This window comes from Tenrec ecaudatus, chromosome 13 (assembly GCF_050624435.1).
Source record: "Tenrec ecaudatus isolate mTenEca1 chromosome 13, mTenEca1.hap1, whole genome shotgun sequence".
In the NCBI taxonomy this organism is placed as follows: domain Eukaryota; kingdom Metazoa; phylum Chordata; class Mammalia; order Afrosoricida; family Tenrecidae; genus Tenrec; species Tenrec ecaudatus.
In genome coordinates this window covers 9,599,660-9,627,261 of record NC_134542.1, presented here as the reverse complement: position 1 = coordinate 9,627,261, position 27,602 = coordinate 9,599,660, and the positions used below count along the sequence as shown (strand labels likewise).

At 43.8% G+C, this 27,602-nt stretch overlaps 1 protein-coding gene across 1 annotated transcript in view; it reads right to left on the bottom strand.

Annotated features, from left to right (window-relative positions):
• The window catches only part of PID1 (phosphotyrosine interaction domain containing 1), a 263,492-nt gene that overhangs the window by 32,920 nt on the left and 202,970 nt on the right, over window positions 1-27,602 (bottom strand). The window lies entirely within an intron of this gene.

The window sequence follows — 27,602 nt, the reverse complement described above, 5'->3', positions numbered from 1 at the left end:
AATTGGTGCTTTTATATGTTCATTACGGTGTTAGGCAGGGTGGGATATAGCCCTAAAGAAGAAAAAGAGGATGAGGAGGAGGGGAAAGTATTTACAATAAGGTTGGGAAAACATGGCATCGGCCAACACGAAGGAGTCTGCCAACAGGAGATTTGGTGAATCGTTGGGTCCAAAGCCCACATCCAACTGGTCAGAAGGGGCAAGTGAAATGAGCTCTGCTAAAAAGGAGAGATTCAATAGGTTTGCTAAGGAAATTCCCAGGTGAAAATTTGCCTAAGCGAAGGTTTGTGTTTTAGCGAGAGATGACTCGGAGCAGTCGGGATGGCTGCGGGATTATGGAGGGACTTGATATGTGATTGGAGTTCAGAATAGGCAGACTTGATCGGAAGCTGAGAACTTCGGGGGGGGGGGGGGCGCAGAGCTGAGTAAAATTATGAAAGCCCTGCTTGGTGGCACCGTGGTTACTACATTTGGCTGTGAATCAAAAGGACTGACCAGCGATGCCACAGGACAAAGATGTGGAACTCTGTTTCCATAAAGAGTATTCCCTCGGAAATCCTGTGGGACAGTTCTGCTCTGCCCTACAGCGTCACCATAGGTTCGAATCACCTGGATGACCATGGGGTTTGAAGTTCCAGCTGGTGTCAGGAGGCTCAGGGGTGAGCGAACAGTTAAGTGCTGGACTGTTTGCCAAAAGGCTGGCACTTGGAAGCCACCCAGAGGCACAGGTCACCAGGAGTGAAAGCAGACTCAGCATATCTGGTGCCAGAGATCAGAGTCAATGAACTCTAGTCTGTCAACTTTAAGTGGGGGGTAGGGGTGGAAAACTGTGCCTCGGTGGAAAACTATGTCTTCTCTAGATGCTAGAAAGCACACCCTTCCCCTGATAGCTGGTTCCAGTTTTATAGGAGCTATTTTATAACTCGCTAAATTGTGGGTAAATGATAGCAATACAAAATCATTCTTGTGCATTGACATGCAAATTCTGCCCCCTTCAGAAGGAGTTTGAGTGGCATTCCACCCCTTTCCACCCCAGGGAACAACTGCTAGCTTCCATGGGGACAATCATTTCAACACCCCAGATCTATAAATGAGTCTCTTTTTTGGATCATCTTTTGAACTGGTTATAACATCTGCCTGGCTTTCTTTCATTCGCTGAATAATGAGTTGAATAAAAATCTTAGCATGTGTTCGGTTTGTATCTGTAGGAGAAATGGAATTTGGCTTTTTTCTGCAGATGATCTTTGAACGTGGCCCGCAGGATAATGTGCAAGCAGAGTAACGATGGCAGAGGTTAGACTCAGGGCAACTGGAAAGATGGGGGAGTGAGTCGGGGGGGAAACAAAAACAGATTATTTAAAAGAAATGAAGGACAAGATGTGGGAACCAGATGAGTGAGTGCTTCTGTGGAGGGAATGGGGTCTCCCAGAAATATCTACTTGGGCTGAGCCTTGGATGTCTAACTGCAGGACAGCAGTTCAAAGCCACCAGCCCCGTCAGAGAGAAAGATGAGGTTGTCTGATCCTTTCCGGTCTCATAAACCCTGTCATGGGTCGCTGTGAGTCAGAAGAGACTCAGTGGCAATGGGTTTGACAAGGGTGGTAATCCCATTTTGGAATTGGTTTTCCTTTTCAGGTTAAGGACGTGTATTCGTGTGAACTGTGACTTGAGCCAATCTCTTAGGACCTATAAAAGAGCAGATGAAACCATCAGAGATGGAAAAGGTAGATGATAGGCCATGTGAAGTAGGCAAGAGACCAAGAAACAGAAGCTGAAGAGAGACACGGATTTCCCCCAGGCAACAAAGTTCTCTTCCTCAGAGCAGTGTTTCCCAAAGTGGGTGATACCGCCCCCTGGGGGCATTGGAATGACCCGGGAGGCGGCAAAAACCGATCTCTAACACTTTATCCTGCAGTGTGGGCTACAGTACAAAAGTTTTTAATTGCTAGGGAGCACTGACTATTTTTTCCCTGAAAAAAAGGGGGTCACAAACCAGATGAGTTTGGGAGCTTATACCCTAGAGTCTGCACCTTGTATTTACACTTTTACTTCCTAAACTGTGAGAAAACAAGTTTTTGTTTCATAACGTGTATGGTAGATATTTCTATTACAGCAGCACTAGATAACTAAAATAGGTACTATAAGTGGAGGCTTATTAAAAAGTATATCTACAAAATCAGAGAAAATCTTAGTAAACAAAAGCCTTGAAATATGAAGGTATGGTGTTTCTTGGCATCGGCTAGACCTAGGTCTACACTCTTGGGAGGGCAGTGTTTCCATCCCTTTAACCCTTCTTCCAAGAACTTTGTGCAGCTTTCATTTACATTTCGAAACAATATTTTTCGCATCTTTAAGGGAGTCAAATTGTGTTTCCTTTCAATGTCCTTAGCACCTTAGGAGCAAAAAAAAAAAAGAAAGAAAGAAAGAAATCCGAAGGGTCAAGATTGGGGGCCATAGTGTGGATGGGGTAAGGTTTCCAAACAAAATTCTCATAGGACAGTCCTTGCTATTTTTGAAAAATGAGCAGGTACATTGTGATGATAGGGAAAAAATGGGTGGGGGAAGTTTTTCTGGTCGTTTTCTCACCACTGTCTTTTCTATTTTTTTAAAGAAAATGTCTTTACATAGGTCTCCATGATCATCTGTGACAGTTATCATAAACTGTTGTCAGTTTGAGACTTAAGAGTGAAGGGGTAAAGTTTAGCCTGTCAATCAGGTCGCAGCTTGATGGCATCATTTGGAGCCACTAAGGAGATAAATAGCTCACTGGAGGTAGGACATTAGCTTACTCCCTGCTAGATGTTTCCATTGACAAGACACATGGAGGTACCCTAGAGCCCTGGAGCCAGAGGAGCCGCGTGGAGACCCACGACAGGGATGAGATGCTTACATCACCAGTGGATCCACAAGACCTTCCACCCACTGGCCTGTGATCCTCTACATTGAGCACCATTGCATATGTTTCGAGTGTGAAGAGGACCTTATAGATTGGTATTGGACATATGGGCTAATATCAGACTTGTGGACTTGATCTGGACTGAGCTGGGATGTTTTCTCAATATTCAATTGCTCTTGTATATAAAGTTCTTTCTTATACACGAGTGTCCCTGGATTAGTTACTCTAGTCTACCCAGACTAACACATTATCCTAAATCTTTCAAGAAAGTCTACCAAGATTTTCCTGGTAGATTTTCTTTTGATTTTTCAAGAAAACATTAGCCATAACCTTATGAGCTGACTTGTTTACCTTGAGTTTAACTGGCCCAGCAGATTCCCCCAGAAGCTGCAGTTTGGAACTTTCTTTTTGGTCTTTACTGTAAGGGAGACTAAGAAAAGTAGATGAGGGCTTCAACATTTTTGTGAAAAGTTACCCTCTTTTTCAATTCCATTTTCCATGAACTTTTTGAAACCCCCTCAGATAATACTGAGAGACGTTATCTGCAGCTGTTCACTGATTTCAGAGATATGTTTAAACATACCGTATATACTCGAGTACAAGCCGACCTGAATATCAACCGAGGCACCAAATTTCACCACAAAAATTGCACTAAAAATGTACTGAAAAAACTCAGCCTATACACAAGTATATACGGTATTTTGTTTGAAACATACCCAAGCAAGTATAGTCTAAAACCCTAGTTTCTACCCTACTTTCTACCATAATTCCCAATCCATTCACTGCGGGTTCTTATGCTTACCACTAAGATCGGTACTTATGCTCATGAAATTTATAAACGTTCCATTCAACAGGAAGCCATGTGTGACAGGTAAGGTTTTGCATCAATTCTGCTGGGTCAGGATTCCTAGTGGTTTGGCAGGTAAGACCTAGTGAGCACCTAGGATGAGATCCGCTATAATGTAATCACTTCCATGAGAGAGCTGCTGTGACCACCCAATGGTTCCCCTTCTTCCTTGCCTCGTCTGAATCTAGCCTGTACCACTAGCAGCTCCCTGTCAATGTGCTGATGCAATCATTCTGGAATGATCGTCCACAAAACTTTACTTGCACGTGATACTAATGATCGTGTTCAATGAGTCACACATTCTGTTAGGTCACCTTTATTTAGAACAGGTACACATATGCATCTCTTCTGGTCAGCTGGCCAAGCAGCTGTCTTCCAGATTTCACAGCCATGGTGCAGGAGTGCTTCCATTGGCTCGGTGGTGGCTTAAAGGGTTCAATTGCTATTCATTTAATTCCCAGAGCCTTATTTTTCATTAATTCCTCCTGGCCATCTTGGGCTTCTCCCTTCAGTTGCACTGACTAATTTGCATTACCCAACAGATAAGCATTTTGTAGGATTATACTTCATCATTCACCTGTCAGCACGCAGTGGTTTGTGTGCTGCTAATCTGCCGGAAGCTTTTACCAGTATCTCAAGTACATGCAGGGTCACGAATGGCTTCAACAGAACTTCCAGACTAAGACAGACTAGGAAGAAAAGCCTGATGATCGACTTCTGAAAACCAACCAATAACCCCCTATTATTCACAACAAAATATGATCTGCTATGATACAATGATCACCCAAGGTTGGAGCCATTTATAACACACAGTGGACACAACAATAATTCTGAAGACAGCACTGGATTGAGCAGTGTTTCTGTTGTACAAAAGAGCCCTATGAGATGGTATGGACTCACCAGCAATTAACACCAGCCACGAAGCCAGAAGCCAGAGGAAGAGACGGACTGATGTGTGCTCGAGGTTACTGGGCAACCCCTGTGCCAGGTAACTTTGTAAGCCCTTCCCACTCTGTTGCTGGCGTTCCCATCGTACTAGGGTAGCATTATAAGTAGTAAATTCGACACAGCTGAGGTTAGAACAGGCATTTGTACCATACTGCTTTCTCTCTTCCTTCTTAGCTAAGCCATGCCCGCATGAGCAGAATCACCCAACCATTTCACAGATGAGTTTGGGGGATGGTTTGTTGTGCAGCTATATTGTGACCATAGATGACTGATAAATAACCTACTCCACTCTGACTCATGGGACCCCCATATGTGTCAGTGTAAAACTAGGCTCCAAGGAGTTTGTAATAGCTGGATTTCCCAACTCGGCCTCCAAGTCAATCCTTTTTTCTGAGCCTCTTCTTGGTTGACTTGAACCTCCGACATTTTGATCCTCAGGTGATCATGTGAACTGTTTGCACCACTCAGAGACTCCATACAACGGAATTTTCCCTAGGTAGGTGTGTTAGTCTGGGTAAACTAGAGAAACAAATCCAGAGACACTCATATGTGTATAAGAAAGGGGTTTACATAAAAGAGCAATTGTAAATTGAGAAAACATCCCAGCCTAGTCCAAATCATGTCCATAAGCCTGATATTAGCCCATATGTCCAATACCAGTCTATAAATTCCTCTTCAGACTCGAAACGCATGCAATGGTGCTGAATGCAGGAAGATCACAGGCCAGTGGGTGGCAATTCTTGGGGATCCAATGGTGGTGGAAGCATCTCAGTGCTGGCAGGGGTCTCCATGTGGCTCCTTCAGTTTCCAGGGCTCTGGCTCCATCAGCATAACTCCATGTGGTTTGTCAACAGGAATGCGTAGCAGAGAGTTTGTGTGTCCTGCCTCCAGGGAAGAACAGAGTAGTTCCCAGAATCCTCAGGAGAAGGCCGTGCCCATACAGAGGCCTCATTGCCTGTGACCTGATTGACAGGCTAGACTCCACCCCTTTGCAAGTTGACAGATTATGTAGCTGCCAAAGCAGGTTTACTCCCTATCTGATTTTTTGACCTCTGAACAACAATCCTCTTGGATGAAGGAGTAATTTTTTTTAACAATAAGTTGGATTCTTTAAGAAACTGGGCTCTTAAATGCTTCATGCGGCATTGTAGAGAACAAAGGAGCATGTTTAAAAAAATAAAAACCTCTGTGACTATGCTCTAGAATGAAATGAATACTTTCACCTGATTTACCTTTTTATTTCCTGGAGCATCTTGATAATCAACTGGTTTCTGCACATTTATTGCTAAGGTCAATCTCCAGGGTAATAGACTCCCTTGTCTGTTTAGTTAAACTAAGTTCACATTCATGATGTTAGTGACTCATCCTCTGATACAATTAATAGCAGTGAGTCATTTTTCTGAGCTTTCCTGCTGAGGGGAGGGGAAAGGAGAAGGAGAGGAGAGGACAGGTGTGGTGACCTGGTTCACTTGGTACTTATGTATCTAAAGGAAGAAAGGAATCCATTCATTTTTGCTTTCTGCGCATAGTTTTGCTTACGCTACCCCCACCCCCAAGCCCAGGTTTTTGGTTTGTTTAGTTTTTTTTATTCAAATGGAAAATAATAGACACAGCTTAATCAGACAGACAGAGTTATTCTTTTTGCTGCTCCCGAGATGCGCTGGACGGTGCCCCAGCAATTCCAGGCACAAACAACACTGAAGAAGAAAACAAAGGCTGGAAGTAGAGCAATCATTTCTCATCTTTGGTTCATGCCCGGAGCTCTTCATCCTGCAAACGAGTCACTACTCTCTGCTTTGTGGAAATATAAACACAAGGAATCGCTGATGTGTTCCCCCATGTCACAGGGTCGATGCAGATTCGTGGCAACCAGAAAAGACAGAGTAGCACTTCTAGAATGTGCCCAGAAACAAGCTCATCAAGCATGACTTCATAGCAACCAGGAGGGACACTTAGAACTTCCAGAACCTTCCCAGAAACAGATTTCTCTTGACGAGTTCTTTCCCAGGATGGATCAGTTCAAAGGGTCGAGCCTTCCGTTAGCATCCCTGAACTTAACTGTGGTGCCCCTAGGAGGACTCCTTCGGAATAAATATACACAGCCAGTGAAATAAAGAGGAAAACTGAAAATTTAATCTGATAAAAACAAGTTCAAGGTCATGCACACTAAACTCATCTCTTAAAAGAACACCAAATAAAGCAAGTAAAATACCAGACTATCGCGGGGACTAGCTCATTTCACCAGGTGAAGGGTCTGTGTAAAAGGATAACCGGAGACTCCGTGAGCTCATAGAGGATGAGCCACCCTTGAGAAGTGCCTCTGGGTTTTGTTTCAACTTTACAGAGGCAGAGAACCCTTTGAAAATCCACACGCACCAGCACTGCCCTGCTCAGAACTATGCCCACTGAGAGGATGGCTGCGACTGTCTCCGAGCACGTGGACAGATAGCTGGCTCGGAGCCGAGGACATCTGAAATCATTATTCAGTATGCATCAGAAATGGGACAATGTATTTTGCTGACCTAAATGTTCGCCAAAAAAAAAAAAAAGAGAGAGAGAGAATTAAGAGGCAATTAGAAATGCAAAGCTCTTCTTGCTCAGAGGCAGGCTACAATTAGCAAGGTCAATTAAGCGGTGGTAAATGGCCAAGTGTCCCCTTGGTACTAGAGTAGCCTGGGGCGGGGGGAACCAACTAATCCACACAGGTGTGCAAGCGGGCTGCTTCCCCAAATGGACCCCTGGGTATCCTAGCCTATGGCCTTACAGCAGCCCTATGGGCGTCAGAGCAGAATGATGCTCCTGCGGGTTTTTAGTGGCTGCTTACTCAGAAGTAGATCTCCAGCTCTTTCTTCAGGGCGCCCCTGGGGACCAGACACCCCCAGCAACCTTCCAGCTCGCCGTCAAATTAGTTAACTATTTGCAGAGCCAGGGACATCTCCCCAATCCTCCTCCAGGAAATCCCTTTAGAACACATCAAATATCTGTAGAATGCCCAACAAGCCCCAGCGGTGCTGTGGGTAAGGCAATGAATGGCAACGTCATTGGTTCAAACCCACCAGCCACTCCTCGGGTGAAAAAGATCTGTTCCTGTAAATATTTACAGTCTCAGAGCCCCTATAGGACAGAGTTCCACCCTTATGGCAGTGGGTTTTTAATTTTTTTTATTTTTAAAGCTCCTACATCTTTCATGGAAAATACCATGTCCTGAAAAGTCACAGAGAAACTTAGGGCAGGAACTTAATGGGCTAGGTGGCACCAGGGATCAACATCCATGGCTTCTTGACCTGACTCAGAGGCGACTGGCTCCTAATAGCTTGAAGTTATTTAAATGGGGGCCAGTCTCACTCTTCGGTGAAGAGGCATTTGGAAAAGATATGGGACAAGATCACATCAGAAGATTCTAAACTGAATAAAGCCTTGGAGTAAAAAAAAAAAATCAAAACCAACAACAACAACAACAACAAAATAACCCTAATGAAAGAGAAACTAAACCTGCTTTGCTTGGATGCTAATTCCAGAGTGAGCCCATATAATGTGGTCCTTTATAAAGGTTGCAGAAGGGAGAGTGTGCCAGACTCAGAGAGACGCAGGGCAGATCCTTGTAGCTAACAGATGGGGGCTATGCAAACTGTTGAATTTAACAAGTCCAAGGTGGCCTTTCCAGGGAGCCAGGCTCAAGAGAGCACTAACCAAATGCATGCCCAGGGAGTTAGCCTTTTACATCACCGCGTGGGCACACCAACAGCTCATTCTCAAGGTGCCGGGGAAGAAGAGGACTTCGGCTGGGTGGGAAGAGGCAAAGACCTTGTAGAACTCTACTTGCCATTCAAACTGCTCACTAGAGTCTCTGAAGGGAATGCTTGTTTTGACCTCCAGCAAGAATTCCAGAATGCCAGAGTTGCAAGTCCTTGTCAAACAACATTAACTTCTAATCCAGTCTTTGGGGAAGACAGGAAAAATAAAACAAAACAAAATCATTTTCCAAAGCAGAATAAATACAACATACACGGTATGCAATCATGGGGACTATTTTCCCCACTTCTGTGACCAATTGAAGCCTGTACAAAGACAGCCCAAAACAGCAATGGCTGGCATCATTTGCTGAGGAGTTTCTAGGCCGTGCAATAGATTAACATGTTGGTGATAAACCACAAGGTCGAGAACTCAAGTCTCCCTATAGTTTCCCAGGAAAAAAGGCCTGGTGATTCATTCATCAAGCATCTTCCTCCTTTTCACAGATCCTCTGCTTTACCAAGCACAATGTCCTTCTCCAGTATGGTCTCGCCTGATAACATGTACAAATTATGGGAGATAAGTTGGGTTTTTCTTGCATCCTTGCTTCTAGGCGCAAGCTGGCTGTATTTCTTTCTTGGCAGATTTGTTTGTCTTTCTGGCAGATCATAGCATTTTCAATATTCTTTTCCAAGACTATAATCCAAAGGCATCGCTTTTTCTCCGATCTCCTTCATTGCCTGGTTCAGGGTTTGCAAATGAAATAACCATGGCTTGGTTCATTTCGTGGTGTACCTTAGTCCTCCACATGGCATCCTTGCTCTTCAACACTGTAAAGAGGGCTTGTGCAGCAGGTGTGCCCGATGCAAAACAATCTTATGATTTCTTGACTTCTGCTTCCATGATGATTCTGGGCCCAAACAAGGTGAAATCTTTCACAACTTCAATCTTTTCTCTACTTGTGATGTCTATCAGTCCAGTTGGTAGCATTCTCATTGTCTTTTCATTCAATCATAACCCACACTGAAGACTGCAGTCCCTGATCTTCTCATCAGCAAGTGCTTCAAGTCCTCCTTGCTTTCAGGAAGTAAGGTTGTATCATCTGCTTATGGAAGGTTATAAATCTCCCTCCAACCCTGATGTCCTATACTTCTTCACAGAGCTCACAGAGCCATGCTTGCAAACTTCCATTTTATTGTCAACCTTTATTAACATGGAGCCGGAGCCAGTGTTCACAACCTCCCTGCAAAAGCCACTGAAGTTGTGTAACAGCTTAAAAGCAATCATAAAAGCTATTGTGTTCTAATATTTCAATTTTGACTAATGAGGCAGCATTCTAGAACTTCCTACCTATGAGACTTCAGATCCAAGAGAAAATACTCCTTACCTTACTGTAAGGGGGATGCTTGAACGTTGCGAACAGTTAAATAATAAACAAAGGGTTGGCAGCCTAAATTCACTCAGGGTTCCTTGGAATTAAAGGCCTAGGGATTGACTTCATAAAATGACAGCCATTAAAACCCCATGAAACTGTCCTATTCTCACACTCAAGGAGTCAATTCCTCAGCAACTGGTTTTACTACGAGGATCAGATTGATAAGTATCGAACAAGTAGAACAGGTGGTATGCAGTGGATATTTCTTGGAATATGACCAATGCATTATTGGATGCATTTTGCTAGTTCTTAACAAGTGAACCAAAGCTGACTGAGAAGTGGCTGTGTATGAGGTGTCTCTTAGGGAGAGTGGGAGTATTCTTCATACAGATCAGGAGAGACAGTCCCTGGCAAGGAGGAAGACTGTTGACCAGATGGCTTGCCACAGTAGCTACCACAATGGACTCAAACACAGCAACAATCGTAAGGGTGACACAGGAGCAGGCAGCATTGTGCATCGCTGATTCCAGCAACCTGCGACACATGCTACCATGAAGAATAAAGCACTCAAACGCCACGACTGTTTTATTAGGGAAATTGCATTTTCCTTCAAATGTGTACTTTTTAAAAGTTGGATCGATTATTCAAGCTGAGATTTCCTGACACCAACATTTTACTGACAAAGATGAATCAATGATTTCAAAAGAGAAGTTAAGAGGAAAAATGCAGAAGAGAGAAAGCACTCCTCTCTATCTGATTGACTGCAGTGTCCCTTCCAGGAGCTCTGGTTGGCTGCCGGCTAGATGTTGGAACCCTGCTGGCTTAGGAGGCCACAGGCCAGGTCAGGAGACCACCCCTTCAGCAGATCCAGATTTGATTCAATCAAAACCATGGTCTGTTCAGAGAGTCGGATAAAGCCAATCCTGGTTTCGAAATAGGGCCTAAAACTAGGAAATTCAAGATGAGGATTGTTCCAGTAAGAGAAGCAGGTCTACTTTTCAGGTTTGACTGTGTTTTACTGTTGCTTTTACTGTGTTGATCAATGGACATTTGCTACACAGCAGTGATGATATGAAGGACTCCACCCATGTCATTCACCAGCACTCCTCTGTGGTGCCGCCTATCATTCACTCCAAACACTTGGAGGACCAAGGCTTCCAATGACCTCATATGGGTATGAAATCTGGATGAATTAGGAAGATCAAAGAAGAATTGATGCTTTGAATTATGACGTTGGCCAAGGAGGTCTACTATGGACTGCTTAAAAGAAGTACAGCCAGGATGCTCCTGAGAAGCAAAGATGATGAGATTTCATCTCAAGTATTGTGAAGAGTTTATCAGGAGGGCCCAGTGCCCCTGGAAGAGAAAGACTACAAACGAGGGGGAATTGACCTAGTGACTGCAACAAAGGACTCAAACGTAGTATCAAATATAAGGATGGCCCAGGCACAGACAGTGCTTTGTTCTTTGTTGCCTGGGGTTGCTATGAGTCTGAACCAACTTGATGGCACCTAACAACCACAAATCAAAATAGTAAGAATATATATATTTTTATACATAATAATTTTGAAAATTCCAGTGTCACTTCATAATTTTGGACATCCATAGAATAATCCCCAAGTCAAATAGACAAGAATTGCACTCTCCCTTTGTCGGTTAGAGTAGTAATTTCAATGGTACAAGAGGACCGGGTCCATATTAATTTATGGTATGCTAGCGACCCTGTTGGCACTGAAATTTAACACTGGTAGCTAACTGCAAGGTCAGTGGTTTGAACCCACCAGCTTCTTCAAGGGAGAAAAATGAGTCCATGTGCTCCCATACTGATTTCTAGTTCTGGAAACCCTGTGCAGGGTTGCTATGAGTGGGAACCAACTCAATGGTAGTGGGTGTTTGCTCTAGTTTGGGCTGGGTGGTTCTGCTGAGGAACCAATACCATCATTAGGAACTAAGTGTGATTTCTATGTTTATTTTTTTAAGCTCATAAACAATTACAGGCACAGAAAAATTAAAAGGATACAAAACGCGCTGTGGGTGGTTTTTCAAAACCTTACACATTGTGTTACTGCAATCTGGGCATCCAGATGTCTGCTCACTTTGGGGAACACTATAAACAGCTCACGCCACCCTGGTGACAGACGTGCAGCTTCGCTGGTAGGCTTGCTGTGATTTTCCTTTGAAGTTGCCACCATGTCTTTGTGTTGACTTGGCACTTGTACCTCTGCTATTTTCAAGCCCCACTTCTCACCAAGCTTTCAAGCCCCACTTCTTAACCATCCCCTGGAAGCTCAGGTAGGGCTTTACTCAGGTGGGGAATATCATAGTAGAGTGTAAAAGATCTCTGAGGATAAAGTACTTCCTACAAGGAGTCCTTGCAAATGGTTAACACACTAGACCAAGCACTCAAAAGCTGGAGGCTCAATCTCACCCCAAGGTGCCTCGGAAGAAAGATCTGTTCTAATTCCCCTAAAAAAGAGAAATATTAAGAAAACATCCCAGTCCAGATCAAGTCCATAAGTCTGATATTTGTCCACATGTCCGACACCAGTCTATAAATTCCTCTTCAGACTCACACAACACATGCAATGATTCCGAACGCAGGAAGATCACAGGCCAGTGGGTAGAAAGTCCTGCGGGCCCAGTGGTGGTGGAAGCATGTCAGCAATGGCATGGATCTCCATGTGATTCCTCCAGCTCCAGGCCTCTGACTGCCATCAGCATAGCTCCATGTAGCTTGTCAACCAGAATGTGTAGCAGAGAGAGTGTGTATCCCACCTCCAGGAAGGAAGACTGGAGTTCCCAGAATCTTCAGGAGACGGTCATGCCCACACAGAGGCATCATGGCTATGACTTGATTGACAGCTTAGACTCTACATTTTTTCACAAGTTGACAGGAGATTATGTAACTGCCACACCACTGTTGAAGTCACTCTGATGACCCGTCGCCTTGAGGATCTACCTCGACTTCACTGACCCTTTTCAAGTTACTATTGTCAAATCAATCCAGATAGTTAGATCTCAAAAGAGCACGCGTTAGAAGTGAGGATGGCCACACTTGGTCTCTTGGACCCTCAATGTTCTCAGGAAGGACGATGTTCTCTCAGGGTGACACAGAATCAGGCAGTGTTTCCTGCTGCTATACACAGCATGACTGTAAGTTGGAGCTGACAGGTAGGCACCTAACAACAGCAGCAATAGCAATGCTCAAGGCACAAATTCTTTGTAGATAATCCAGACCAAAGGGCAACAAGCGGCAGCTATCAAACCATGTACATGTGGCTCCGAAGTAAAATTGGAAAAATTGAACAACCATCATTCAGATCATGGAGATGTCATTGGTTTGTAAATAGATATTTATGGCCCTCAAATAATTTTTAAACGGTGATGAGGAACACGATTGGCTCTTCCACATCAAAGGTGTGCCACCCCCAGATCTAGACTAGTGTTTGGTTTTAAGATGACTTCGGCGGGTTTTTGGTTTACATTTTGAAGCCGATTTTCAGGGTCATAGCTCAGGGACCCATCTAGCCTTGCTAGCTTCAGGCAGTTTGGATCCCGGCTGAAGGAACTTCAGGTAAAGATAAAAGAGTTGTAAGCAACATCCGTCCATATCAAAACCAGCCGCATTTCTTATTCTAGGGATAGCAAAATGGTCCAGAGAATGGACCAATGGTCAGCACGAATCCCTCTGGATACATAATTTCAATTCCATGCAATTACTGGGGAGGGCGCATTCCCTACCATGAAGCTTGCTCCTCTCTCTGTCATCCAAATTGGAATCTTGAGTGGATCAAGAGTTCACATGGGCAGCTGGTGGCTAAAAGGCTGGAAGCGCCAATGCACCCAGAGGTGCCACAGAAGAGAGGCAGGACAATCTAATTAAAGCAACAGCAAACATCCTACAGAGCCCAATGCTACTCTGATGCTCCTGGAGTCACCATGCGTTGGGATTGTACAAACAGTCACTGGGTCTAGGCTTTTATCTAAATGGAATGTGCGTCGTTGAGAAAGCACTTCCAAAATAGACATCATGAAAGCCTACGCCAACAGCTTGCATGCTGACAAACCATGAGCTTTCCATTCGGGTTTCACGGGGCTCATGACAGTGGATAAAATGACAGCAAAGTCTGATGATGAAGACAAGAAAGGAGTTCTAACAAATGCCACAGTCTGTTCGTTTGGCTCTCTCTGAATATCTGCCTTCTCACAGCAGGCACGCACGTCTCTAGCTCTCCCGAAGCGCAGATCCCTAGAAGGCAGAGCCAAGGGATAACGTTTATAGAACAGAGAAAGGACTGGAGTAAGAAAAAGACCTAGTCTATACACAGTTGAACATCCCCTCACAGAGGGATCACAGGGAAGAGACGAGCCAGTCAGGGGGCAGTATCGCACCAATGAAACACACAACTTTCCTCAAGTTTTTAATGCTTTCTCCCCTCACTATCATGACCTCAATTCTGCCTTGCAAATCGGATTAGACCAGAGCATGCACACTGCTACAGATTAGAGCCCACAGCACAGGGAATCCAGGGTATATAAACCCCTCAGGGCCAACAAGGAGAGTGGAGATACCAGGAGGATAAGGGGAAGGTGGAAGAGAAAGGGGATCACGGGATCAACACATAACCCCCTCCCAGGGGGATGAACAGCAAAAAAAGTGAGTGAAGGGTGACAGAGGATGATGTAAGATATGAAAATAATAATCTATAAGTTATCAAGGGTTTATGAGGGAGGGGAAAATTGAGGAGCTGATATCAGGAGCTCAAATCAAAAGAAATCGCTTTGAAAATGATGATGGCAACATATGTACAAATGTGCTTGACACCATTGAATGTATGGTTGTGATGAGATGCAAGACCCCCCCAATAAAAGCATTTAATAAACAAATAAATAAAAGCGAAAGACCTAAGAATTGGAGGCAATGAGGGAGGTAAGAAGGGAGGTGAGACACCCTCAGAATCCAAATGGAACAAAATCAACCTGTGGTCTTTCTATAAGGTTGCTTTTCATATTGATTGCATAATAAGCCAGTGCCTAATATCGGAACTAACACACACTTGCAAAAAGAATGATAGCCCTCAGGACCTCATCATATGCTTTTTTTTTTTTCCTACTTAAAGGATAAGCCCATGATTGTACTTCCCACTTCTTCCCTTAGATGAGCCTAGAGAGACCACAAAGGTTTAGAAGGCCTGGTCTTGTTTGTAAGTAGAGTCAAAATGACCTGATGAGCCTACGCCAGTGGTTCTCACCCTTCCTCATGCCACAGTCCTTTCATACAGTTTCTCATGTGGTGGTGACCCCAACCATAAATTATTTTCATTGCTACTTCATCACTGTCATTTTGCTACTGTTATGAATCGTAATGTAAATATCTGATATGCAGGGTATATTAGGCGACCCCTGTGAAACGGTCGTTCTACCCCCAAAGGGTTGAGAATTGTAGGCCTACATGAAAACCCATCTGGGATACCAAATCACTTTTAGGGCACTCATATTGATGGTAAACTACATAAATAAATTTAGAGGAAGAAAAATGAACTTATTTTCTTTAAAGGACCAACAGCACATAAAACCCTAAACCAAGCATGTTGCTCTGAAGTCTATTACAACCCTCGCACATTGACGTGCAATAGAGTAGAATTGCTCCATGAGTGTTCTTGGCTCTAATCTTTAGGGAAGCAGGTAGCCAGGCCTTTATTCAATGGCACCACCATGTGGGTTTCCATTGCTAACCATTAGACTAGTAATTTGTACACAAAAACTATTTAGTGTACTACCTAAAACTAACAAACCAAGCCTCTTGTCATGGAGCGGATTCTGACTCATGGATTCCCTATCGCGCAGAGCAGAAGTACTCTACAGTTTCCAAGGCTGCTTTAAATCTTTAAGGGAGCAGAATGCTTCATATTTTTTCCTTGGAGTGGCTGGTAGATTTTGACTTTTATTAGGAGAGCAATACTTAACTCCCAGCCTCGCCAACACTCCTTTATAGCACTTAGGGGTCTTAATGATGTAAACACTCAAAACTCATGGTCATCTAGTTTATCCTAACTTATATTGACCCTATAGACAGGGTTTACAAGTCTGTAACTCTTTACAGGAACATAAAGCCTCATCTTCCTCCTGTGGAGCAGCTGGTGGTTTTGAACTGCAGACCTTGCAGTTAACAACCCAATGCATAACCATTATGCCACCGTGTGAGTCCTGGTTGACAAAAGAAACTAATACAGGGACATTCATATAAGAAAGAGCTTTATATAAAAGAGCAATTGTATATTGAGAAAACATCTCAGCCCAGTTGAGATCAAGTTCATACATCCAATATTAGCCCATATGTCCAATACTAGTCCCTAAATTCCTCTTTAGATTCACACAGCACACGCAATGGTGACAAATGGAGGAAGATCACAAGTTAGTAGGTAGAAAGTATTGTGGATCCAATGGCAGTGGAAGCATCGTTGTGCTGGTGCGGATCTCCAAGTGTCTCTTCCAGTTCAACAGCAGAAAAGGGGAGGCAGAGAGAGTGGGTCTGGCCTACAGTGAGCTGTTTATCTCTGTCTCACCTCCAAATGAGGTCATCCAGCTATGATCTGATTGACAGGCTAAACTCCACACCTTCACTCTTAATATCCCCAAGTTGACACCAGATTATGTAATAACCTCAGCCACCAGGACTCCTCCAATGATATATAAGTAAAATATATATACTGATATTTTAAGGGATTTTGAGTTTTTAGATCTATGTTAAACAGGGGGAAAATGTAGCTCAAGTCTTATTTATATTTTCTTTCTTTTTTTTTGGTCATTGTAGTTCAACTAGAGAATTTGCAATGAACTAATATTTACCTATAGAAATAGTTTAACAGATTTATCAAAATTAGTATTCTATAAAATGTATGAGTATAGTTTTGGTCACCTTCTTAATTTTCACAGAAGGCTGTCCCCCTCCATCTGTCATACCCACTACATATCTATGAGCACTGATGGAATCCTTTTATAGCAAAACATAGAATGCAATTTCAAATGCTTGATGTTTAAAGTGTAAATCGAATGAAATCATAAAATTTGACTTGCCCCATATCAGTAGTGAAGAAACCATGGGGCGATGAAAAATACAAAGAGAGGCTGAATGTCTGGCATATGCAGGACTAGGGTACAAAGGTGACAGTCACTGAGAAAGGGGGTCACCATCTCTCCTCCTTTTTCAGTACTCTTCCTGAGATAGATAAGGTTATGTGTCGATTCTCCTGGGCCAGGGATCTTTGTGGTTTGGCAGCTAAGACTTAGTAATCCTCCATGATGAGATCACCTCAAGGGGATAGCCTGTTTTCCATATAATTAGAAACTGGAACTGATTGGTTGCTTTTTGCTGAGCTTGGATCCTGAGTCTAGCCCATTGACCTCCAGTTTTGGGGACGTGAGCCAATGGCCTGCCATGCTGCCTGCCATTCCTGGGAGTCAACAGTGGTCTGCTGACCTTGGATCCCCAAGTATGTCATCTTCTTGGAAATTTTGGTTTGATCAGGACCCACAGCTACCTGAGTCAGGTGAAGTCTCTAGCCTAACATCTGACCAACAGACTCGTGAGCCATTTGCCTAACATAAATCTCTCTATGTATAAGTACATATATAAGTTTCACTGGCTTTGTTTCTCTGGAGAACCCAATCCAAGACACCTACATCCATTCAAACACAGCCCCCAACTCTCACTAATGTCCAGCTTTCTATTCCGTATATTATTTGTTTTATACTGAGAAGCATCACACTAGACTCCCACATGCCCCTGCCCTCTCTGGTACCTTATCTTCCTCTTCTAGTTCACTCCTCCTACTCTTTAACTCATAATCAGAATCCCTTCCCCTGGGATTTCTTGATGGTTCTGTTGCTTCCGTGCCCCACTCTGTGTCTTATCTTTCTTTCATAGCTGTTCTTCCAGAAGCAACAATACACGGTCTGAAGCATTTCTCGGGGATTCAGAATCAAGAAGACTATCCAACTACCATTACTGACCCTTTGGATCAAAGATTCTATAGAAAATTCCTATCTAAAAGGGGAGTAATGGGGGAGGGGAAGAATGTTACCATCTCAACGTTTCATTGCGATGCATGTGCCCTTGAAGCAATTGTCCTGAGAGCATCTTTAAACTTTAAATCCAAATCATCTTCTTTTGAATCAAAACCTGTTTTATCATGAAAGTGGTTCATCCTTGAGCATTGTGCTCCTATAAAGAAGGGTCTATGTGAAACCAATCTGACAACAGCATCCCCAAAGTCTCGATGAGAAGCCAGTGGGCGGTGAGTCTAAGTCAATAGTCATGTAATATTCTAGAAAAGGAGGGGAAGGATGGTTGCCCAACTAGAAGAAGGTTATGCGGAGACTGTGTGTGCCTTGCATATTCACACACATAGTTAACTTTGTTACTCCAACCCCAGACCTTGTGAATTAGTTTCTTTCGGTAGGACCCTCGAACCTATATTTTTAAGAACATCCGAGATGATTTCTATATAAAATCAATAACCAATTCTCCCAAGCAAGGCTTCAGTTCCTGGAGATGTTTTGGATCCAGCCCTCCAACCCCAATCATCCAGAGCGTCCTCATTATCAAATCCAAAGTCATGTTCCCATTCACTCAACTGGACCACCCTGAGACCACGCCCCTCCACGAAGCTTTCTTGCTTTCGTTTTCACAGGCAATGCCATCCTGGTCCTATTTCACACTTGTCAAAATATCATCCCTTTTCCTGTCCGGGATCCTGGTTGCCCTCTTATTGGAGGGTGTTCTGCATGTCAATTCTGCTTTTTCTTCATCCTCTCTTCCAGGTTTTCTTTGCCATCTTAGCAATCTCCCTTGGGGAATTCCGCTACTCACATGATTTCTAAGACTCACACTGTCAGGTAACAAATATGCAACCCCTATTTCTGTGTACCAAGCCCTTGTCTTGATCCTCAAGTGGCTCACTGGATGGACATTTGCTTCTCCTTGTGTAACTGCCTTTCCCCCATTTTCTGTGTCCAATTGTCTTCACCCTAGACCTGCTTCTGTCTTGAGAACGATGTACGCGCAACTAAGAATATGTCTTTGTTAATTAATTCCTCAAGGGATTATTCTTTCGTCTTACTTGACACCATCCTATGTGCAGCCAGTTACTCCAAACCAAACCTGCTGCCACTGAGTTGACTCCCACTCGTAGTGACCTTGTAGATCAAAATCGAGCTGCTCCACATTATTTCCAAGGCTTCCCATCTTCAGTAAAGCAGACTGCCACCTCTTTCTTCGGCAAAGAAGCTGGTGGGTCCACACCTCTCCTTTTTAGGTCAGCAGCACTGGGCTCGAAACCTTGTGTCACCAATGGTCCTGGAGTACAACTAGCTGAGGACCTAACATGAGCATAAGAGACAAGCTACTGATGTGACATTAATACACTGTTATAGTAGCCAGTTTTCGTGTTCAATTCTGACTCACCTGTACCTCAGCTGTATTGATGGGAATGTGTGTCTACGGAACTGTGTTCCACAGAGTTTTCAATGGTTTGATGTCCAGATGGATCTCCTAAAGGCTTTTTCTAAGGAACCTGTGAATTAGACTAGAACTTTCCGTCTTTTGCTGAACAGACAGCATGTTAATTATTTGGACAACTCAAACCAAGCAAAACAAATAACAACAACAACAAACAAACAAAAAGCCACTGTCTTTGGGTTGACTTGGACTTACCGCAACAAAGTAGAGCTGTTTCTTAGGGTTTGGTGCCTGTAAATCTTTACCAGAGCACGCGGCTTTATTGTTCTCCCTTGATGTGACTGGGAGGTTCGAACCACTGACCTTTTGATTAGCTTGCCAATGCCAAGCCCACTTCATCACCATGGATACCACGAAAACTATATAAATGTATTAAGACAGACTAGTGGAAGCACGGCCACAAATTTCAGAGACCAATTCCTTACACAGAGAACTAATTCCTTAGTTCTGGCTTATACCAGCCTAACACAAAAGACAAAATCTAATTTTCCCCTCAGGGAATTAATATTCAATATTCCTTTACTGGCTGACTGCCACATTAAATGCATATTCATCTCAGGTTATGATTTTTTTTGTTTCACTCCTGCTTCCCCAACATTGTCTTTCAAAGAAAAAAAATCATTATTTTTCCAAATTAATGAGGAAAACTGGGGAAAATGCTGAAGCATGTAGTTTGAATGAAAAATGCTTTTATAATGTTCCTGAAACAAAATCAGCAATGTCCAGTTTCCAAAGTAGAATTGTTTGCACTATGAAGTACCTATGGGGACAACAGCTAAAATATAACAGACAGTAAATTAAATAAATAAATAGAAATTAAGACCTATTTTTGTCTAAGCTATTTTATGAATCGGGAACCAGAACAAATCTATCTTCATGCAGGGAATAAGCCTGGGGCTATGAACAGTGGGATTGGTCTGGGAATGCCTTTTCACCCCAGAAAATGCTCTTGGGACATTTCCTATTTGCTAGGAACACTGTAACGTTTGGGTCATTTTAAATACTCACGCCTGAGCTCCACTGTTGGCTATTTAACAGGGTCCCCCAGTGATTATGCGTATTATATGGCAAGGGGATGTTTCCAATGTCATGAAGGTTACTACTCCGCCGATTTAGGTTAGGGAGTGATCCAGGTGGTTCTAATCAGAAGCCAGGATGGCGAGACTTCAGCTGGCTGACAGAAGGCACGTCATAGGAAAGACCAGTCATGAGAAGGGGGCATCGTGTAAGGAAAGCAGAGAGTCAGCGGGGGCCTTTCAGTTCACACATTTCACCAACTGTATCACCGAGACGGCTGGCACGGCTGATACCAGCACACCAACAGCTTGATTCAAAGCCATCCCCTCCGCTGGCACCGGGGTGTTAGGTGCTCTGTCACCCCACTGGGCTCATTCACAGGAGTCCTGGTGGCATTGTAGTCACATGCTGGGCTACTAATCACAATCAGCAGTTCAACACCACCAGCCGCTCCATGGGAGGAAGATGAGGCTTGCTACTCCCTAAGAGTTGCAGTTTCAGAAACCTGCAGGGGCAGTTCTACCCTGTCCTATAGGGTCACGATTAATCAGAAGAGACTCAGTGGCAGTGAGGTGGGTTTCAAGTTTGGGGTGATTGTAAAAGGAGTCCCAGGAGTGGGGTCATTAAGTCCTTGGCTGCTCATGGGAAGGACAAAGGTTCTGTGGGAGAAAGACAGGGTGTCTGTGAAGACCACAGCCCGGAGAATGCACTGGGGAGCTCTGTTCTATTGTACACGGTTGCTCTAAGTTAGAACTGACCTGAGGACAAAGGGCCATGGTGTTTTGTTTTATTTCTTTCTTAATGGAAAATAATTCTGCTTTGAGGGGGAAAATAATCACTCGGTCCAATGAAAGTGAAATTGACCCTGGGAAGCTCTTGGGGTTTTGTCTGTTCAGAACTAGTGTGTTCACCCTGAGTACCATCACCACATTCTAAACCCAGGCACGCCGTGAGAAAGTAATCCAGATTGCAATGTACGGGGCCACGAGAGTTAGCTCTGGGGCAAAAAGCCAGCTCCACGAGTCATGTGCCAGGCGACAAACCTCACGGTAGAAAGATGCACGGGGTTGCCGAGGCCTGACAAAGTGGCCAAGGGGTTCGAAGGCGGCCAGATGTTGACATTCTTCGTGTGCCTTTAGCTCGTCAGTGGGGCGCAGCAACCTACCACATGCTGCCTGTGTAATAGGAAACATGTCCTTCAGTGAGGGATTATAAACAGAAGGTTCTGGAAACAGCGCACTGCCGATCGGATCCTTTAAATATTTACATTCTGCTGGCTGACACGGGCTCTGCTTTTATTGCTGCAGTTGCCCCAAGTGAGTTCTAATTACACACAACGAGGGTGTCCCAGTCTGGCCACTGGCTCTGTCGAGGAGAAAGAGGTAGTATAGGTTGACTCGAAGCCAAAGAATATTTGTCTTCTAGCTATTAGCTCGTGTATTTATTTGGAATCTGCATGGTACGACCCCTTAACATGCAGTGAGACACCCACAGGTGCCTCAGAAGGAAGACCTTGTCGCCTGCTACAGAAAAACAGCAGCTCTTGGAAACGCCATGGAGCACACTGGCTCAACTCTGACACGTGTGAGTTCTTCATGAGCGTAAGTCAACCGATAGCAACTGGCTTCTGTATTAATTTCTCCTTGGCAGCAATGTCTTCGTTGCCCACATGGCCACCTGGACATCAGGAGTAGACATGTTCCCTTGGTATGTCTGTCTTCATGTGATTTCTTCAGTGTTCATGATGCAACCAAATGAGAAACCCAACTTCTCTTTCCCACTAGTAACTGGGCGATCAGCTCTCCTCTTTGCCTCTGGGTTGACCTGAACAAAAGGTGGTGCCGGCACTGAAGACATGCCACAGCTGCTAGGCTTGCACGCACATGCACTGAGAGCTTCTCGTCTTGGCCTGCCACAAGAAATAGTCGCTTCGCTCTGCTCCAAAGATAAGCACGTTTCTGATTCATGCCAAGTGTGGAAACACCAACTATGAAGCAATGCTCAAGCCATCTGACCTAGCCACCACAGCGGTTGCTTTATAACAGAGATGGAAGTGGGGGGAGGTTATCAAATTCAAAGACAAGATGGGAAGCTTTCCTCGAACAAAGCACATGAGTTGACAGGTAAAATGTAGGACATTTATTCTCAAGTCGCTTGAGTGGAGACTGCAGCACATTGATAATTCACAGCTAGCAGCAGGCAGTTCTCCCCTCTGCTAAGAAATGGCCCTATAAAAATACCGCTTTGTTTTCCTTAGCACAGTTCAAAGGAGCTGGTTCAGACTTGTAGGACATCAAGCCATTTCATTTCCAAAGGATTGTTTTCATCATCTTTGCCCTTTCCTCTCTCTTTATCATTCCTGATTCTATCTCTCAGTGTCTTATCCAAGAGCTCCCTAGCCAGGAAATTGAAGTAAGATAATGGACCATAGTTCCCCTGTAAATAAATGCATGACAATTACAACTGAATTTTATTCCAAGTATTTTAACCACCCAGGGAAAATAACCAAATAACTGTGTTTCCTCCATAACTCCCTCATCCTCAGACTCTGCGTCGAGGCTTCCGAAAGCTCCTGGATACATGGAATGAAAAGACAACGGAATTTTCCCCAGAGCTTTTGAATCCCAGGGGACATTCTTGCAACCAAACAAAACAGAGTGAATATTGTCTTCCCTGTCCAAAGGAGGATCCTTTGGAGGATAATTTAATCAGAATATGAAAGGACTGACATCCTGAGTCCTTCAGGAATTCCACCAAGGAACCTACCGCTCCGACTCTAGTGAACCCCTGACGTGCTGGGTCTTGAAGGACCTAAGACCAACTCATTCATCTTTGCATGTTCGCCACCAACACAGTGTCTTATACCTACAGAGTGCTTGGTTACAGGTGTGCTGGGTAGAATTCAAGTTCCTGGGCGGGGGACACAGTTTGTGCTTGACTATGAACCTAAAGATAGTGTTACTGGGTGTGTGTTATATTGTTCACCCCAAGAACAGTGGTTCAAGCTCAACAGTTTCTACTTGCTTTTGTAAAGATTTACAGCCTCAGAAATCCTATGCTGGGTTGCTAATGAGTTGGAATGGGTTTGGAGTTTTTGTAACCTAAAGGCTGGTTGATTGGACCTACCTAGCAGGAGCATGTCAGAAAGGCCTAATGATCTGCTTCCACAAAGATTATAGCCAAGAAAAGCCTATGGATCATTTCTACTAGTTCACTCATGGGGTCAAAGTGAGTTGATATCAACTTAACAGCAACATGTTTTGTTGGAGTTGAATTAAAGGAAGAAAGAGTTGACTATCCAGCCAATCACACCATTCAGTTTCTGAGACATCCTAAATATTTCCAGATCATTGGACTGACTGGTGTGGAAAGAAACCTCAGCCATGTTGGAATTAACCCATGGAGAAACTTTGCTTAAAAGGGTTTTTTATGATTGATGATAAGATAGCAATCTATGACATAATGGGAAAAGCAAACTTCACCAGTCAAGTATTCCCCTTTGTGCTTCAGTGAGTCAATTAGATGCAAGGTCCATCAGACCAGAAAATTCAATCCACTTCCAACTGATATACATCACACCAAACCATATTAATCCATTTGATGCTACAAATTAGACTGACATGAACTGATTGGGAGCATCAGGGTGTGTTTAAAAGATAATTGATTATAGCTTCTGAAAAATTAATTTTGTGCAAAGCAGTCCATCTCAAACATATTCAATTATATTTGGATCTACAAATTCAAAATCAGGCAAATGACTTTTCTGAAAATTCATTTTATAGTCTATAACCCATATCTTTTCTGAACTGCTTAATTATATTTAAATTCAGGATGTTATAAAAATATACTGCAAATAAAAATCGAACTCACTACCATCAAGTTATTCCAATTCATACCAACCCTATACATACGACTGGGTAGAATTGCCCCTATGGGTTTTCCAAGTTTTCTTTACAGAAGTAGAAAGCCTCTTCTTTCTCTTCAAAATGTGTTTATTGTTCCAAAAATTGTTCCATGACATTGGGTGTTACCCCTGCAATCTGTCAACACACATTTCCACTCTGGGCACTCTTCTGCCCATCTCTCCACTTTCCCTGCCCTTCCATGTCTTCTCATCTCTGCTTTTAGGCAAATGCTGCCCATCTAGCAGGTGTAGCTGATTGTTCTGAGGAGCACATTCCCACTGGTATAGTTTTTGTTGTTTGTTTTCATAGGTCAATCTGAAAGATGACCTCCAGGAACAAGTGGCTTCAGTTCCAGGTTAAAGTAGATCGTAAGGTCACAGTTTCTGGAGTGTCTCTAGCCTCTGTCAGTTCAATAAGTCTGATTTTTAATCTTTATGAATTTGACTACTGTTCTACATTTTCCCTCATGCTAGCATGCTGTGCCCCATCTGTAGGGTTGCTAAGGATGCCCAGCACCATCTAGTTGTAGTTGGTCTGGTCTCCGGCAGAAGAAGCAGCGGGTCACGTGCGCTAATTGCATCCTGAACCAAACGACTTTGGTTCTTTCCCTCTGCTTTGTTCTAGGCAGGAAGAGGCCAATCGGTGTGTCTTAAGTGGCCACTCACAAGCTTTTAAAGTCCCCGATGCCACTGACCTAACTAGGATTTCGAGCAAAACCTTTATGTTATGACCATTGACTTGAATGTTCCCCAAGTCTATGGTCTTGAGCCGTCAAGTCCAGTCCCATGAGCGTTTGGACTAGTCTAAAATTATTCCCTATCAGTGACCTCTCTGTGCTCTACTACATATGTTCAAGTACACAGACAGCGCATACAAATACCTATGGACACTGAATACACACATATTCCATACACCCTCTCACACCTATAACATACATATCTACCCAGGTAACCTCTAACAATCTTTTGAGTGACGTTACACAATTGGGTATAAGAAATGTTGTCCTTATGTGTCACGGAGCCATTCCGACTCATAGCAGCCCTACGTACAACAGAACAAAACGCTGCCGGATCCTGCCAAACCTCAGCATTGACATCCTCACAACTGTGGATATATTTGAGCTCCCTGTCACAGCCCTGGTATCAGTCCATCTCAGTGAAGGTTTTCCTCTTTTTATCAAGTATGAGATGGTCTTTTGGCAGAACGCAGCCTAATTTTAAAAGCCCCTGCTCAGGTCAGAATGCCGAATCAAAGAAGCTGAGATGCGAGAGGGTACTCGCTTTGGGTTCGGCTTCTATAGAACTCAAATAGAGTCCACAAGGAGCTCTGCTGCTCAAAGCCAGGATAGTGGCCATCTCTGCTCGCAGTGGCAGAAAAGGTTGTGTTGTTTTTGTTTCTTGATCCTGGCGCGGAATCCAAGAACGTGTTCTCTTTGTGGAAATTAAGCAGACTGTACACATGGTGTGGTGGTTAAATGTAAGGTCAACTTGATGGTACCTGTGTGGAAGAAGGGGTGGAGTTTCAACCTGTCAATGAGGTGGTAGCCTGGTGATGCCTCCTTGGGGGGTGTTGTCTTTTTCAAGGAGGACAGTGAGCTCTTCTCTCTTCTTGCCCTTCGCCCTCCCTGCTTGCTTACTCTGCACCCACTAGTCTGGGATCTCCCAGAATCTTGCATCTGCATCATCAGCTTTTAAGTAGGCGAGTCTGAAGAGGACTCTGGCATGGGTCCATGGACCCATGGACTTGAACTGGACTGGGCTGGGGCACCTTCTTGATATCATCTACATCTTGATATAAAGTTCTTTCTTGTACAGAGAAGAGTGCCGCCTGTTCTGTTTGTCTAGACAGCCCAGCCGAATGCATGGTTTCTGTAATCTTCAGGTTGTACATTATACTTAAACACAACATTTCCCAAAACGGTCACCACCAAGTAATTAAGTCTGTCTCTCAGCTCTTCCTTTCTCCGTGGCATCCACACCCATGTCTCTCCACAGCCCGGAGGCTGCCAGCCTACTGGAAGCCCAGGGTGAAAGTCAAGGATCACTTCCAAGGGGAATGATGCAAAAGCTTAGTCTTCAAGGCCATCTAGTCTGCTTCGCACCCAAGGTTGGAATCCTAGAAGAAACCTTTTCGAGGGGTCTTCTCCATTCATATGAGCATGACAAGAGCAGGGACTAGCCCTAAACAGGTAGAGCTTGTAAAAAGTATCTTATAAAAAGTTCCGAGACATTTTAAATAATTGTATTTTCAGAAGGGTGAGGAAATCCTCAAAGGAATACGTTAGCTCCAAAAAATGACAGGAACCCGGGGAAGACAACAATTACATGTGTGTATGTGTACATATATGTGTGTATATACATTCACATGCACATTTATGTATATGCAAATGCACACCCCCCCCCCCCTATATCTCTCTAACTACCTGTCTCTATAAAGAGGAAGGCCCCCAGGGAGCTGGATTGCCACAATGGCTGCAACAAGGGGCTCAAGCTCAAACATGGGAATGGCTGTGAGAATGGCAGGGTACGGGGCAGGACCGTGTTTCATTCTGTCGTGCACTAAGGGTTGGAACTGAATTAACGGCACCTAAAACAACAATCACATAGATACATACACATATAGAAATACAGCTGGGGGAAAGACAGAGCTTTCTACTCCTGTAAAAAGTTAAGAGTCTCCGAAGCCCACAGGGGCAGTTCCACCCTGTCCTAGAAGGTTGCTATGCGCCCGAGTGAACTCGATGGCAGTGACTTTGTTTTTGTTGCAGATATGTATAAGGATATGTTTTAAGAAGAGGCTTCTAAAAGTTCACAGAGAATGCAATGAAAAGATCATGGCTTTTTCCCCACGAGCTAGGGAAGCCCTCTAATCTGCACCTTTGTTTGTAAAATACCCTTGAACACGAGTATCTGTCAATGCTGAGCATCTGAAGATGAAGTAGGGCAATTCTCTAGCCACAGAAATTCCTCCGCTGATCCTGAGTGGGACAAATAGTTTGCAACTGGCTAGTTACTGCAAGGTTGGGAGTTCAAGCCCACCCAATGGAGTTGTAGACGTGAGACCCAGTAATCTGCTTTGAGGCAGCGCTCCTCTGTCAGAATCAGTTCAAAGAAGGGACAAGCATGTTGAGTAGTAAGGCAATAGAATATTCATGATGAAATAAAGGAGGGGGTAATAAACCAGCTTGACTGAGGAAAGCTTCAGAACAATAGGAAATATTCTCTCTTTCTCAACTTTCCATCATTAGAAAAGGATTCAGCTACCACAGACTGAAAACCAGAAAGTCTCCACCATTGCTGTAGGGCAGAGGAGAACTGCCCCTATACGTTTCCAAGGTTGTAAAGTTTTATGGGCGCAGACAG